Raw genomic sequence first — 14579 nt, forward strand, 5'->3', positions numbered from 1 at the left:
ACCAACAACCTTCTTCCTATGGAACCTTCCCACCCACACCACCACCACTCATGGGATTGGAAGATATCGGTGCATGGATGGACTGAGGCGAGGTGGATGTCAGGAAGAGCGGAATGGAGAGCAATGTCCCTGAAGACCCTGGAGCATGTCGCTGGATGGACTGAGGCGAGGAGGATGTCAAGGAGAGCAGTTGTCGAGGTAAGTAAGTGGTTAGAGGGCGTTGCGGAGGAAGGTGTAGTTGTGGGGCATCGTGGAAGGTGGTCCACTGCCTGGAATGGAGGATTCTAGGTTGGGGATCTGCCAAAAGTGGTGTTGTGTCTGTCGAAGCATGTGGGATGTTGAAAATAAAAAGATGGGGGATTTTATTTGCCTTTTTTTTATATCACGAAAACCTCCTCTGCAATCCACCATTGCCTCCAGCCCTTCACACCAACTACCACCACTGCCTCCACACCAGCTACCACCATTGCCACCAGCCCTTCACACCAACTACCACCCAGGAACCGGGACCACTCACTTCCACACCAACAACCTTCTTCCTATGGAATCTTCCCAACCATAGCCAGGAAGCCAACGGGCTTCCCATAGCCAGTTGAGAGCTAGCTCCACCTTAGGTTGGAGTCCCCCCCCCCCCTTTCCTCTGTGCAGTTGCTCTGTGTGCCAAAACAGGCCAAGACCTTGGTCGCCGCATATGCCTGACAAGCAGCTCCCACGGCATAGTGGTTAGAGCAGCCGCCTTGGAGCGAAGAGGTTGTGAGTTCGAATCCTGTCAAGACCCTGAAGATGGCAGCTGTTAAAAGAGATGGATCGTGAGAACCTGGGATGTCTGGTGGATTGGAAGATATCGGTGCATGGATGGACTGAGGCGAGGTCGATGTCAAGAAGCATGTGGGATGTTGAAAATAAAAAGATGGGGGATTTTATTTGCCTTTTTTTTTTTTTTTTTATATCAAGAAAACCTCCTCTGCAATCCACCATTGCCTCCAGCCCTTCACACCAACTACCACCACTGCCTCCACACCAGCTACCACCATTGCCACCAGCCCTTCACACCAACTACCACCCAGGAACCGGGACCACTCACTTCCACACCAACAACCTTCTTCCTATGGAATCTTCCCACCCACACTCACATACCAGCTACCACAGCCATCCACACCAGAGCTCCTTCTCCAACACCTTATGGGTGCCCGACCATCAACCACTTCACACACACACACACACACACACACACACTCCTCCGCTTCCACACTATGCTGCCACACTATGCTGCCACAATTTCTCCAAACGAGCTTCAGGGTGTTCACAGGACTTGAACTCACAACCTCTCTGCTCCAAGGCAGCAGCTCTAACCACTAGACCATGAGAGCTTCATGGAAACTAGCAAGGATGACTGTGGTCTTGGCCTGTTTTGACAAAATCATTTTTTTCCCCACCGGTTCATATACATTTGACTGGGATAGTACAGGCAAGCCGAGAGCTAGTTCGGACTTAGCTTCGAATCCCCCCTCTGTGCGGTTACCCTGGCAAGCCATGTGTTGCGGGGGTATAGCTCAGTGGTAGAGCATTTGACTGCAGATTAAGAGGTCCTTGGCTCAAATCCGAGTGCCCCCTAACACACATTTTTTTGCTTTACGACTTAACCATATCCTACATATGTAGTGGTGGTGGTGGGGGGGAGGCGCCATAGGAAGAAGGTTGTTGGTGTGGAAGTGAGTGGCCCTGGGTGGTGGGCTGAAGGGCTGGAGGCAGTGGTGGTAGTTGGTGTGAAGGGCTGGAGGCAACGTTGAGGTACAAACAAGCCACATGTTGTGGGGCTGAAGCTCAGTGGTAGAGCATTTGACTGCATGTAAAGAGGTCCGAGTGCCCGTAACACACATTTTTTTTCTTTACAAGCTTAACCGTATCCCACATATGTAGTTTATTGCAGAAAATTAAAAATGTTGAGGTACAGATGAGCTGCATGTTGCGGGGGTATAGCTCAGTGGTAGAGCATTTGACTGCAGATCAAGAGGTCCTTGGTACAAATCCGAGTGCCCCCTAACACATGCATGCTTTTTTTTCCTCTGTGCAGTTGCTCTGTGTGCCAAAACAGGCCAAGACCATGGTCGCCGCATATGCCTGACAAGCAGCTCCCACGGCATAGTGGTTAGAGCAGCCACCTTGGAGCGAAGAGGTTGTGAGTTCGAATCCTGTCAAGACCCTGAAGATGGCAGCTGTTAAAAGAGATGGATCGTGAGAACCTGGGATGTCTGGTGGATTGGAAGATATTGGTGCATGGATGGACTGAGGCGAGGTGGATGTCAAGGAGAGCAGTTGTCGAGGTAAGTGGTTGGAGGAAGGTGTAGTTGTGGGGCATTGTGGAAGGTGGACTGAGGCGAGGAGGATGTCAAGGAGAGCAGTTGTCGAGGTAAGTGGTTGGAGGAAGGTGTAGTTGTGGGGCATCGTGGAAGGTGGACTGAGGCGAGGAGGACGTCAAGGAGAGCAGTTGTCGAGGTGAGTGGTTAGAGGGCGTTGCGGAGGAAGGTGTAGTTGTGGGGCATCGTGGAAGGTGGTCCACTGCCTGGAATGGAGGATTCTAGGTTGGGGATCTGCCAAAAGTGGTGTTGTGTCTGTCGAAGCATGTGGGATGTTGAAAATAAAAAGATGGGGGATTTTATTTGCCTTTTTTTTGTTTTGTTTTTTTTTTTTATCAAGAAAACCTCCTCTGCAATCCACCATTGCCTCCAACCCTTCACACCAACTACCACTACTGCCTCCACACCAACTACCACCACTGCCACCAGCCCTTCACACCAATTACCGGGACCACTCACTTCCACACCAACAACCTTCTTCCTATGGAACCTTCCCACCCACACCACCACCACTCATGGGATTGGAAGATATCGGTGCATGGATGGACTGAGGCGAGGTGGATGTCAGGAAGAGCGGAATGGAGAGCAATGTCCCTGAAGACCCTGGAGCATGTCGCTGGATGGACTGAGGCGAGGAGGATGTCAAGGAGAGCAGTTGTCGAGGTAAGTAAGTGGTTAGAGGGCGTTGCGGAGGAAGGTGTAGTTGTGGGGCATCGTGGAAGGTGGTCCACTGCCTGGAATGGAGGATTCTAGGTTGGGGATCTGCCAAAAGTGGTGTTGTGTCTGTCGAAGCATGTGGGATGTTGAAAATAAAAAGATGGGGGATTTTATTTGCCTTTTTTTTTTTTTTTTTTTTTATATCAAGAAAACCTCCTCTGCAATCCACCATTGCCTCCAGCCCTTCACACCAACTACCACTACTGCCTCCACACCAACTACCACCACTGCCACCAGCCCTTCACACCAATTACCGGGACCACTCACTTCCACACCAACAACCTTCTTCCTATGGAACCTTCCCACCCACACCACCACCACTCATGGGATTGGAAGATATCGGTGCATGGATGGACTGAGGCGAGGTGGATGTCAGGAAGAGCGGAATGGAGAGCAATGTCCCTGAAGACCCTGGAGCATGTCGCTGGATGGACTGAGGCGAGGAGGATGTCAAGGAGAGCAGTTGTCGAGGTAAGTAAGTGGTTAGAGGGCGTTGCGGAGGAAGGTGTAGTTGTGGGGCATCGTGGAAGGTGGTCCACTGCCTGGAATGGAGGATTCTAGGTTGGGGATCTGCCAAAAGTGGTGTTGTGTCTGTCGAAGCATGTGGGATGTTGAAAATAAAAAGATGGGGGATTTTATTTGCCTTTTTTTTATATCACGAAAACCTCCTCTGCAATCCACCATTGCCTCCAGCCCTTCACACCAACTACCACCACTGCCTCCACACCAGCTACCACCATTGCCACCAGCCCTTCACACCAACTACCACCCAGGAACCGGGACCACTCACTTCCACACCAACAACCTTCTTCCTATGGAATCTTCCCACCCACACTCACATACCAGCTACCACAGCCATCCACACCAGAGCTCCTTCTCCAACACCTTACGGGTGCCCGACCATCAACCACTTCACACACACACACACACACACTCCTCCGCTTCCACACTATGCTGCCACAATTTCTCCAAACGAGCTTCAGGGTGTTCACAGGACTTGAACTCACAACCTCTCTGCTCCAAGGCAGCAGCTCTAACCACTAGACCATGAGAGCTTCATGGAAACTAGCAAGGATGACTGTGGTCTTGGCCTGTTTTGACAAAATCATTTTTTTCCCCACCGGTTCATATACATTTGACTGGGATAGTACAGGCAAGCCGAGAGCTAGTTCGGACTTAGCTTCGAATCCCCCCTCTGTGCGGTTACCCTGGCAAGCCATGTGTTGCGGGGGTATAGCTCAGTGGTAGAGCATTTGACTGCAGATCAAGAGGTCCTTGGCTCAAATCCGAGTGCCCCCTAACACACATTTTTTTGCTTTACGACTTAACCATATCCTACATATGTAGTGGTGGTGGGGGGGGGAGGCGCCATAGGAAGAAGGTTGTTGGTGTGGAAGTGAGTGGCCCTGGGTGGTGGGCTGAAGGGCTGGAGGCAGTGGTGGTAGTTGGTGTGAAGGGCTGGAGGCAACGTTGAGGTACAAACAAGCCACATGTTGTGGGGCTGAAGCTCAGTGGTAGAGCATTTGACTGCATGTAAAGAGGTCCGAGTGCCCGTAACACACATTTTTTTTCTTTACAAGCTTAACCGTATCCCACATATGTAGTTTATTGCAGAAAATTAAAAATGTTGAGGTACAGATGAGCTGCATGTTGCGGGGGTATAGCTCAGTGGTAGAGCATTTGACTGCAGATCAAGAGGTCCTTGGTTCAAATCCGAGTGCCCCCTAACACATGCATGCTTTTTTTTCCTCTGTGCAGTTGCTCTGTGTGCCAAAACAGGCCAAGACCATGGTCGCCGCATATGCCTGACAAGCAGCTCCCACGGCATAGTGGTTAGAGCAGCCACCTTGGAGCGAAGAGGTTGTGAGTTCGAATCCTGTCAAGACCCTGAAGATGGCAGCTGTTAAAAGAGATGGATCGTGAGAACCTGGGATGTCTGGTGGATTGGAAGATATTGGTGCATGGATGGACTGAGGCGAGGTGGATGTCAAGGAGAGCAGTTGTCGAGGTAAGTGGTTGGAGGAAGGTGGACTGAGGCGAGGAGGATGTCAAGGAGAGCAGTTGTCGAGGTAAGTGGTTGGAGGAAGGTGTAGTTGTGGGGCATCGTGGAAGGTGGACTGAGGCGAGGAGGACGTCAAGGAGAGCAGTTGTCGAGGTGAGTGGCTAGAGGGCGTTGCGGAGGAAGGTGTAGTTGTGGGGCATCGTGGAAGGTGGTCCACTGCCTGGAATGGAGGATTCTAGGTTGGGGATCTGCCAAAAGTGGTGTTGTGTCTGTCGAAGCATGTGGGATGTTGAAAATAAAAAGATGGGGGATTTTATTTGCCTTTTTTTTTTTTTTTTTTTTTTTTATCAAGAAAACCTCCTCTGCAATCCACCATTGCCTCCAACCCTTCACACCAACTACCACTACTGCCTCCACACCAACTACCACCACTGCCACCAGCCCTTCACACCAATTACCGGGACCACTCACTTCCACACCAACAACCTTCTTCCTATGGAACCTTCCCACCCACACCACCACCACTCATGGGATTGGAAGATATCGGTGCATGGATGGACTGAGGCGAGGTGGATGTCAGGAAGAGCGGAATGGAGAGCAATGTCCCTGAAGACCCTGGAGCATGTCGCTGGATGGACTGAGGCGAGGAGGATGTCAAGGAGAGCAGTTGTCGAGGTAAGTAAGTGGTTAGAGGGCGTTGCGGAGGAAGGTGTAGTTGTGGGGCATCGTGGAAGGTGGTCCACTGCCTGGAATGGAGGATTCTAGGTTGGGGATCTGCCAAAAGTGGTGTTGTGTCTGTCGAAGCATGTGGGATGTTGAAAATAAAAAGATGGGGGATTTTATTTGCCTTTTTTTTTTTTTTTTTTTTTATATCAAGAAAACCTCCTCTGCAATCCACCATTGCCTCCAGCCCTTCACACCAACTACCACTACTGCCTCCACACCAACTACCACCACTGCCACCAGCCCTTCACACCAATTACCGGGACCACTCACTTCCACACCAACAACCTTCTTCCTATGGAACCTTCCCACCCACACCACCACCACTCATGGGATTGGAAGATATCGGTGCATGGATGGACTGAGGCGAGGTGGATGTCAGGAAGAGCGGAATGGAGAGCAATGTCCCTGAAGACCCTGGAGCATGTCGCTGGATGGACTGAGGCGAGGAGGATGTCAAGGAGAGCAGTTGTCGAGGTAAGTAAGTGGTTAGAGGGCGTTGCGGAGGAAGGTGTAGTTGTGGGGCATCGTGGAAGGTGGTCCACTGCCTGGAATGGAGGATTCTAGGTTGGGGATCTGCCAAAAGTGGTGTTGTGTCTGTCGAAGCATGTGGGATGTTGAAAATAAAAAGATGGGGGATTTTATTTGCCTTTTTTTTATATCACGAAAACCTCCTCTGCAATCCACCATTGCCTCCAGCCCTTCACACCAACTACCACCACTGCCTCCACACCAGCTACCACCATTGCCACCAGCCCTTCACACCAACTACCACCCAGGAACCGGGACCACTCACTTCCACACCAACAACCTTCTTCCTATGGAATCTTCCCACCCACACTCACATACCAGCTACCACAGCCATCCACACCAGAGCTCCTTCTCCAACACCTTATGGGTGCCCGACCATCAACCACTTCACACACACACACACACACACTCCTCCGCTTCCACACTATGCTGCCACAATTTCTCCAAACGAGCTTCAGGGTGTTCACAGGACTTGAACTCACAACCTCTCTGCTCCAAGGCAGCAGCTCTAACCACTAGACCATGAGAGCTTCATGGAAACTAGCAAGGATGACTGTGGTCTTGGCCTGTTTTGACAAAATCATTTTTTTCCCCACCGGTTCATATACATTTGACTGGGATAGTACAGGCAAGCCGAGAGCTAGTTCGGACTTAGCTTCGAATCCCCCCTCTGTGCGGTTACCCTGGCAAGCCATGTGTTGCGGGGGTATAGCTCAGTGGTAGAGCATTTGACTGCAGATCAAGAGGTCCTTGGCTCAAATCCGAGTGCCCCCTAACACACATTTTTTTGCTTTACGACTTAACCATATCCTACATATGTAGTGGTGGTGGTGGGGGGGAGGCGCCATAGGAAGAAGGTTGTTGGTGTGGAAGTGAGTGGCCCTGGGTGGTGGGCTGAAGGGCTGGAGGCAGTGGTGGTAGTTGGTGTGAAGGGCTGGAGGCAACGTTGAGGTACAAACAAGCCACATGTTGTGGGGCTGAAGCTCAGTGGTAGAGCATTTGACTGCATGTAAAGAGGTCCGAGTGCCCGTAACACACATTTTTTTTCTTTACAAGCTTAACCGTATCCCACATATGTAGTTTATTGCAGAAAATTAAAAATGTTGAGGTACAGATGAGCTGCATGTTGCGGGGGTATAGCTCAGTGGTAGAGCATTTGACTGCAGATCAAGAGGTCCTTGGTTCAAATCCGAGTGCCCCCTAACACATGCATGCTTTTTTTTCCTCTGTGCAGTTGCTCTGTGTGCCAAAACAGGCCAAGACCATGGTCGCCGCATATGCCTGACAAGCAGCTCCCACGGCATAGTGGTTAGAGCAGCCACCTTGGAGCGAAGAGGTTGTGAGTTCGAATCCTGTCAAGACCCTGAAGATGGCAGCTGTTAAAAGAGATGGATCGTGAGAACCTGGGATGTCTGGTGGATTGGAAGATATTGGTGCATGGATGGACTGAGGCGAGGTGTATGTCAAGGAGAGCAGTTGTCGAGGTAAGTGGTTGGAGGAAGGTGTAGTTGTGGGGCATTGTGGAAGGTGGACTGAGGCGAGGAGGATGTCAAGGAGAGCAGTTGTCGAGGTAAGTGGTTGGAGGAAGGTGTAGTTGTGGGGCATCGTGGAAGGTGGACTGAGGCGAGGAGGACGTCAAGGAGAGCAGTTGTCGAGGTGAGTGGTTAGAGGGCGTTGCGGAGGAAGGTGTAGTTGTGGGGCATCGTGGAAGGTGGTCCACTGCCTGGAATGGAGGATTCTAGGTTGGGGATCTGCCAAAAGTGGTGTTGTGTCTGTCGAAGCATGTGGGATGTTGAAAATAAAAAGATGGGGGATTTTATTTGCCTTTTTTTTTTTTTTTTTTTTTTTTTTATCAAGAAAACCTCCTCTGCAATCCACCATTGCCTCCAACCCTTCACACCAACTACCACTACTGCCTCCACACCAACTACCACCACTGCCACCAGCCCTTCACACCAATTACCGGGACCACTCACTTCCACACCAACAACCTTCTTCCTATGGAACCTTCCCACCCACACCACCACCACTCATGGGATTGGAAGATATCGGTGCATGGATGGACTGAGGCGAGGTGGATGTCAGGAAGAGCGGAATGGAGAGCAATGTCCCTGAAGACCCTGGAGCATGTCGCTGGATGGACTGAGGCGAGGAGGATGTCAAGGAGAGCAGTTGTCGAGGTAAGTAAGTGGTTAGAGGGCGTTGCGGAGGAAGGTGTAGTTGTGGGGCATCGTGGAAGGTGGTCCACTGCCTGGAATGGAGGATTCTAGGTTGGGGATCTGCCAAAAGTGGTGTTGTGTCTGTCGAAGCATGTGGGATGTTGAAAATAAAAAGATGGGGGATTTTATTTGCCTTTTTTTTTTTTTTTTTTTTTATATCAAGAAAACCTCCTCTGCAATCCACCATTGCCTCCAGCCCTTCACACCAACTACCACTACTGCCTCCACACCAACTACCACCACTGCCACCAGCCCTTCACACCAATTACCGGGACCACTCACTTCCACACCAACAACCTTCTTCCTATGGAACCTTCCCACCCACACCACCACCACTCATGGGATTGGAAGATATCGGTGCATGGATGGACTGAGGCGAGGTGGATGTCAGGAAGAGCGGAATGGAGAGCAATGTCCCTGAAGACCCTGGAGCATGTCGCTGGATGGACTGAGGCGAGGAGGATGTCAAGGAGAGCAGTTGTCGAGGTAAGTAAGTGGTTAGAGGGCGTTGCGGAGGAAGGTGTAGTTGTGGGGCATCGTGGAAGGTGGTCCACTGCCTGGAATGGAGGATTCTAGGTTGGGGATCTGCCAAAAGTGGTGTTGTGTCTGTCGAAGCATGTGGGATGTTGAAAATAAAAAGATGGGGGATTTTATTTGCCTTTTCTTTATATCACGAAAACCTCCTCTGCAATCCACCATTGCCTCCAGCCCTTCACACCAACTACCACCACTGCCTCCACACCAGCTACCACCATTGCCACCAGCCCTTCACACCAACTACCACCCAGGAACCGGGACCACTCACTTCCACACCAACAACCTTCTTCCTATGGAATCTTCCCACCCACACTCACATACCAGCTACCACAGCCATCCACACCAGAGCTCCTTCTCCAACACCTTATGGGTGCCCAACCATCAACCACTTCACACACACACACACACTCCTCCGCTTCCACACTATGCTGCCACAATTTCTCCAAACGAGCTTCAGGGTGTTCACAGGACTTGAACTCACAACCTCTCTGCTCCAAGGCAGCAGCTCTAACCACTAGACCATGAGAGCTTCATGGAAACTAGCAAGGATGACTGTGGTCTTGGCCTGTTTTGACAAAATCATTTTTTTCCCCACCGGTTCATATACATTTGACTGGGATAGTACAGGCAAGCCGAGAGCTAGTTCGGACTTAGCTTCGAATCCCCCCTCTGTGCGGTTACCCTGGCAAGCCATGTGTTGCGGGGGTATAGCTCAGTGGTAGAGCATTTGACTGCAGATCAAGAGGTCCTTGGCTCAAATCCGAGTGCCCCCTAACACACATTTTTTTGCTTTACGACTTAACCATATCCTACATATGTAGTGGTGGTGGTGGGGGGGAGGCGCCATAGGAAGAAGGTTGTTGGTGTGGAAGTGAGTGGCCCTGGGTGGTGGGCTGAAGGGCTGGAGGCAGTGGTGGTAGTTGGTGTGAAGGGCTGGAGGCAACGTTGAGGTACAAACAAGCCACATGTTGTGGGGCTGAAGCTCAGTGGTAGAGCATTTGACTGCATGTAAAGAGGTCCGAGTGCCCGTAACACACATTTTTTTTCTTTACAAGCTTAACCGTATCCCACATATGTAGTTTATTGCAGAAAATTAAAAATGTTGAGGTACAGATGAGCTGCATGTTGCGGGGGTATAGCTCAGTGGTAGAGCATTTGACTGCAGATCAAGAGGTCCTTGGTTCAAATCCGAGTGCCCCCTAACACATGCATGCTTTTTTTTACAGCTTAACCACATCCTACATATGTTGTTTATAGCAGACCCCCACTAGCTTTACACTGCAAGATTTTGGTCGCCTCATCCAGTTGATGAGCAGCCACCCTGGAGCGCAGAGGTTCAAGAGGTCCTTGGTTCAAATACAAATGCCCGCTAATGCACAATTTTTTCTTGGTGGGGCATTGTGGTCAGACAGAAAAGAACCATACAACTTCCTCTGTAGTATAAAGCAGCTGATAAGAGTAAAGAGCTTTAAATACAAGTCATTTACTAATCTGTCTAACTTTTTGGCACCAGTTAATTTAAAAAAAAAAAATTGACACACGAGTATCCCTTTAAGATCTACGAATGTAACTCTTTGATCTTTTTGTGGTTTGACAAAACTTACATCTAAGTTACATTTATAGATTGAACCCACCACCTTCACACTGTAAGGTGGCAAGGCTAACCACTTAGCATTCAGAGATCTTGACATAGCCAGTTGAGAGCTAGCTCCACCTTAGGTTGGAGTCCCCCCCCCCCCCCTTTCCTCTGTGCAGTTGCTCTGTGTGCCAAAACAGGCCAAGACCTTGGTCGCCGCATATGCCAGACAAGCAGCTCCCACGGCATAGTGGTTAGAGCAGCCACCTTGGAGCGAAGAGGTTGTGAGTTCGAATCCTGTCAAGACCCTGAAGATGGCAGCTGTTAAAAGAGATGGATCGTGAGAACCTGGGATGTCTGGTGGATTGGAAGATATCGGTGCATGGATGGACTGAGGCGAGGTGGATGTCAAGGAGAGCAGTTGTCGAGGTAAGTGGTTGGAGGAAGGTGTAGTTGTGGGGCATTGTGGAAGGTGGACTGAGGCGAGGAGGATGTCAAGGAGAGCAGTTGTCGAGGTAAGTGGTTGGAGGAAGGTGTAGTTGTGGGGCATCGTGGAAGGTGGACTGAGGCGAGGAGGACGTCAAGGAGAGCAGTTGTCGAGGTGAGTGGTTAGAGGGCGTTGCGGAGGAAGGTGTAGTTGTGGGGCATCGTGGAAGGTGGTCCACTGCCTGGAATGGAGGAGTCTAGGTTGGGGATCTGCCAAAAGTGGTGTTGTGTCTGTCGAAGCATGTGGGATGTTGAAAATAAAAAGATAGGGGATTTTATTTGCCTTTTTTTTGTTTTGTTTTGTTTTTTTTATCAAGAAAACCTCCTCTGCAATCCACCATTGCCTCCAACCCTTCACACCAACTACCACTACTGCCTCCACACCAACTACCACCACTGCCACCAGCCCTTCACACCAATTACCGGGACCACTCACTTCCACACCAACAACCTTCTTCCTATGGAACCTTCCCACCCACACCACCACCACTCATGGGATTGGAAGATATCGGTGCATGGATGGACTGAGGCGAGGTGGATGTCAGGAAGAGCGGAATGGAGAGCAATGTCCCTGAAGACCCTGGAGCATGTCGCTGGATGGACTGAGGCGAGGAGGATGTCAAGGAGAGCAGTTGTCGAGGTAAGTAAGTGGTTAGAGGGCGTTGCGGAGGAAGGTGTAGTTGTGGGGCATCGTGGAAGGTGGTCCACTGCCTGGAATGGAGGATTCTAGGTTGGGGATCTGCCAAAAGTGGTGTTGTGTCTGTCGAAGCATGTGGGATGTTGAAAATAAAAAGATGGGGGATTTTATTTGCCTTTTTTTTTTTTATATCAAGAAAACCTCCTCTGCAATCCACCATTGCCTCCAGCCCTTCACACCAACTACCACTACTGCCTCCACACCAACTACCACCACTGCCACCAGCCCTTCACACCAATTACCGGGACCACTCACTTCCACACCAACAACCTTCTTCCTATGGAACCTTCCCACCCACACCACCACCACTCATGGGATTGGAAGATATCGGTGCATGGATGGACTGAGGCGAGGTGGATGTCAGGAAGAGCGGAATGGAGAGCAATGTCCCTGAAGACCCTGGAGCATGTCGCTGGATGGACTGAGGCGAGGAGGATGTCAAGGAGAGCAGTTGTCGAGGTAAGTAAGTGGTTAGAGGGCGTTGCGGAGGAAGGTGTAGTTGTGGGGCATCGTGGAAGGTGGTCCACTGCCTGGAATGGAGGATTCTAGGTTGGGGATCTGCCAAAAGTGGTGTTGTGTCTGTCGAAGCATGTGGGATGTTGAAAATAAAAAGATGGGGGATTTTATTTGCCTTTTTTTTATATCACGAAAACCTCCTCTGCAATCCACCATTGCCTCCAGCCCTTCACACCAACTACCACCACTGCCTCCACACCAGCTACCACCATTGCCACCAGCCCTTCACACCAACTACCACCCAGGAACCGGGACCACTCACTTCCACACCAACAACCTTCTTCCTATGGAATCTTCCCAACCATAGCCAGGAAGCCAACGGGCTTCCCATAGCCAGTTGAGAGCTAGCTCCACCTTAGGTTGGAGTCCCCCCCCCCCCTTTCCTCTGTGCAGTTGCTCTGTGTGCCAAAACAGGCCAAGACCTTGGTCGCCGCATATGCCTGACAAACAGCTCCCACGGCATAGTGGTTAGAGCAGCCGCCTTGGAGCGAAGAGGTTGTGAGTTCGAATCCTGTCAAGACCCTGAAGATGGCAGCTGTTAAAAGAGATGGATCGTGAGAACCTGGGATGTCTGGTGGATTGGAAGATATCGGTGCATGGATGGACTGAGGCAAGGTCGATGTCAAGAAGCATGTGGGATGTTGAAAATAAAAAGATGGGGGATTTTATTTGCCTTTTTTTTTTTTTTTTTTTATATCAAGAAAACCTCCTCTGCAATCCACCATTGCCTCCAGCCCTTCACACCAACTACCACCACTGCCTCCACACCAGCTACCACCATTGCCACCAGCCCTTCACACCAACTACCACCCAGGAACCGGGACCACTCACTTCCACACCAACAACCTTCTTCCTATGGAATCTTCCCACCCACACTCACATACCAGCTACCACAGCCATCCACACCAGAGCTCCTTCTCCAACACCTTATGGGTGCCCGACCATCAACCACTTCACACACACACACACACTCCTCCGCTTCCACACTATGCTGCCATAATTTCTCCAAACGAGCTTCAGGGTGTTCACAGGACTTGAACTCACAACCTCTCTGCTCCAAGGCAGCAGCTCTAACCACTAGACCATGAGAGCTTCATGGAAACTAGCAAGGATGACTGTGGTCTTGGCCTGTTTTGACAAAATCATTTTTTTCCCCACCGGTTCATATACATTTGACTGGGATAGTACAGGCAAGCCGAGAGCTAGTTCGGACTTAGCTTCGAATCCCCCCTCTGTGCGGTTACCCTGGCAAGCCATGTGTTGCGGGGGTATAGCTCAGTGGTAGAGCATTTGACTGCAGATCAAGAGGTCCTTGGCTCAAATCCGAGTGCCCCCTAACACACATTTTTTTGCTTTACGACTTAACCATATCCTACATATGTAGTGGTGGTGGTGGGGGGGAGGCGCCATAGGAAGAAGGTTGTTGGTGTGGAAGTGAGTGGCCCTGGGTGGTGGGCTGAAGGGCTGGAGGCAGTGGTGGTAGTTGGTGTGAAGGGCTGGAGGCAACGTTGAGGTACAAACAAGCCACATGTTGTGGGGCTGAAGCTCAGTGGTAGAGCATTTGACTGCATGTAAAGAGGTCCGAGTGCCCGTAACACACATTTTTTTTCTTTACAAGCTTAACCGTATCCCACATATGTAGTTTATTGCAGAAAATTAAAAATGTTGAGGTACAGATGAGCTGCATGTTGCGGGGGTATAGCTCAGTGGTAGAGCATTTGACTGCAGATCAAGAGGTCCTTGGTTCAAATCCGAGTGCCCCCTAACACATGCATGCTTTTTTTTACAGCTTAACCACATCCTACATATGTTGTTTATAGCAGACCCCCACTAGCTTTACACTGCAAGATTTTGGTCGCCTCATCCAGTTGATGAGCAGCCACCCTGGAGCGCAGAGGTTCAAGAGGTCCTTGGTTCAAATACAAATGCCCGCTAATGCACAATTTTTTCTTGGTGGGGCATTGTGGTCAGACAGAAAAGAACCATACAACTTCCTCTGTAGTATAAAGCAGCTGATAAGAGTAAAGAGCTTTAAATACAAGTCATTTACTAATCTGTCTAACTTTTTGGCACCAGTTAATTTAAAAAAAAAAAATTGACACACGAGTATCCCTTTAAGATCTACGAATGTAACTCTTTGATCTTTTTGTGGTTTGACAAAACTTACATCTAAGTTACATTTATAGATTGAACCCACCACCTTCACACTGTAAGGTGG

General features: G+C 50.2%; 4 non-coding genes across 4 annotated transcripts; all 4 read left to right on the plus strand.

Annotated features, from left to right (window-relative positions):
- Positions 1 to 4728: 4728 nt before the first annotated feature.
- TRNAC-GCA (transfer RNA cysteine (anticodon GCA)) lies at positions 4729 to 4800 on the plus strand. Its single transcript has one exon. It is a non-coding gene; the product is annotated as a tRNA-Cys (tRNA).
- A 2660-nt stretch (positions 4801 to 7460) lies between these two features.
- TRNAC-GCA (transfer RNA cysteine (anticodon GCA)) lies at positions 7461 to 7532 on the plus strand. Its single transcript has one exon. It is a non-coding gene; the product is annotated as a tRNA-Cys (tRNA).
- A 2683-nt stretch (positions 7533 to 10215) lies between these two features.
- TRNAC-GCA (transfer RNA cysteine (anticodon GCA)) lies at positions 10216 to 10287 on the plus strand. Its single transcript has one exon. It is a non-coding gene; the product is annotated as a tRNA-Cys (tRNA).
- A 3766-nt stretch (positions 10288 to 14053) lies between these two features.
- Positions 14054 to 14125, plus strand: TRNAC-GCA (transfer RNA cysteine (anticodon GCA)). The gene has a single exon. It is a non-coding gene; the product is annotated as a tRNA-Cys (tRNA).
- The last annotated feature ends 454 nt before the right edge of the window (positions 14126 to 14579 follow it).

The sequence above is a fragment of the Hyla sarda genome, chromosome 2 (assembly GCF_029499605.1).
Source record: "Hyla sarda isolate aHylSar1 chromosome 2, aHylSar1.hap1, whole genome shotgun sequence".
Classification (NCBI taxonomy): domain Eukaryota; kingdom Metazoa; phylum Chordata; class Amphibia; order Anura; family Hylidae; genus Hyla; species Hyla sarda.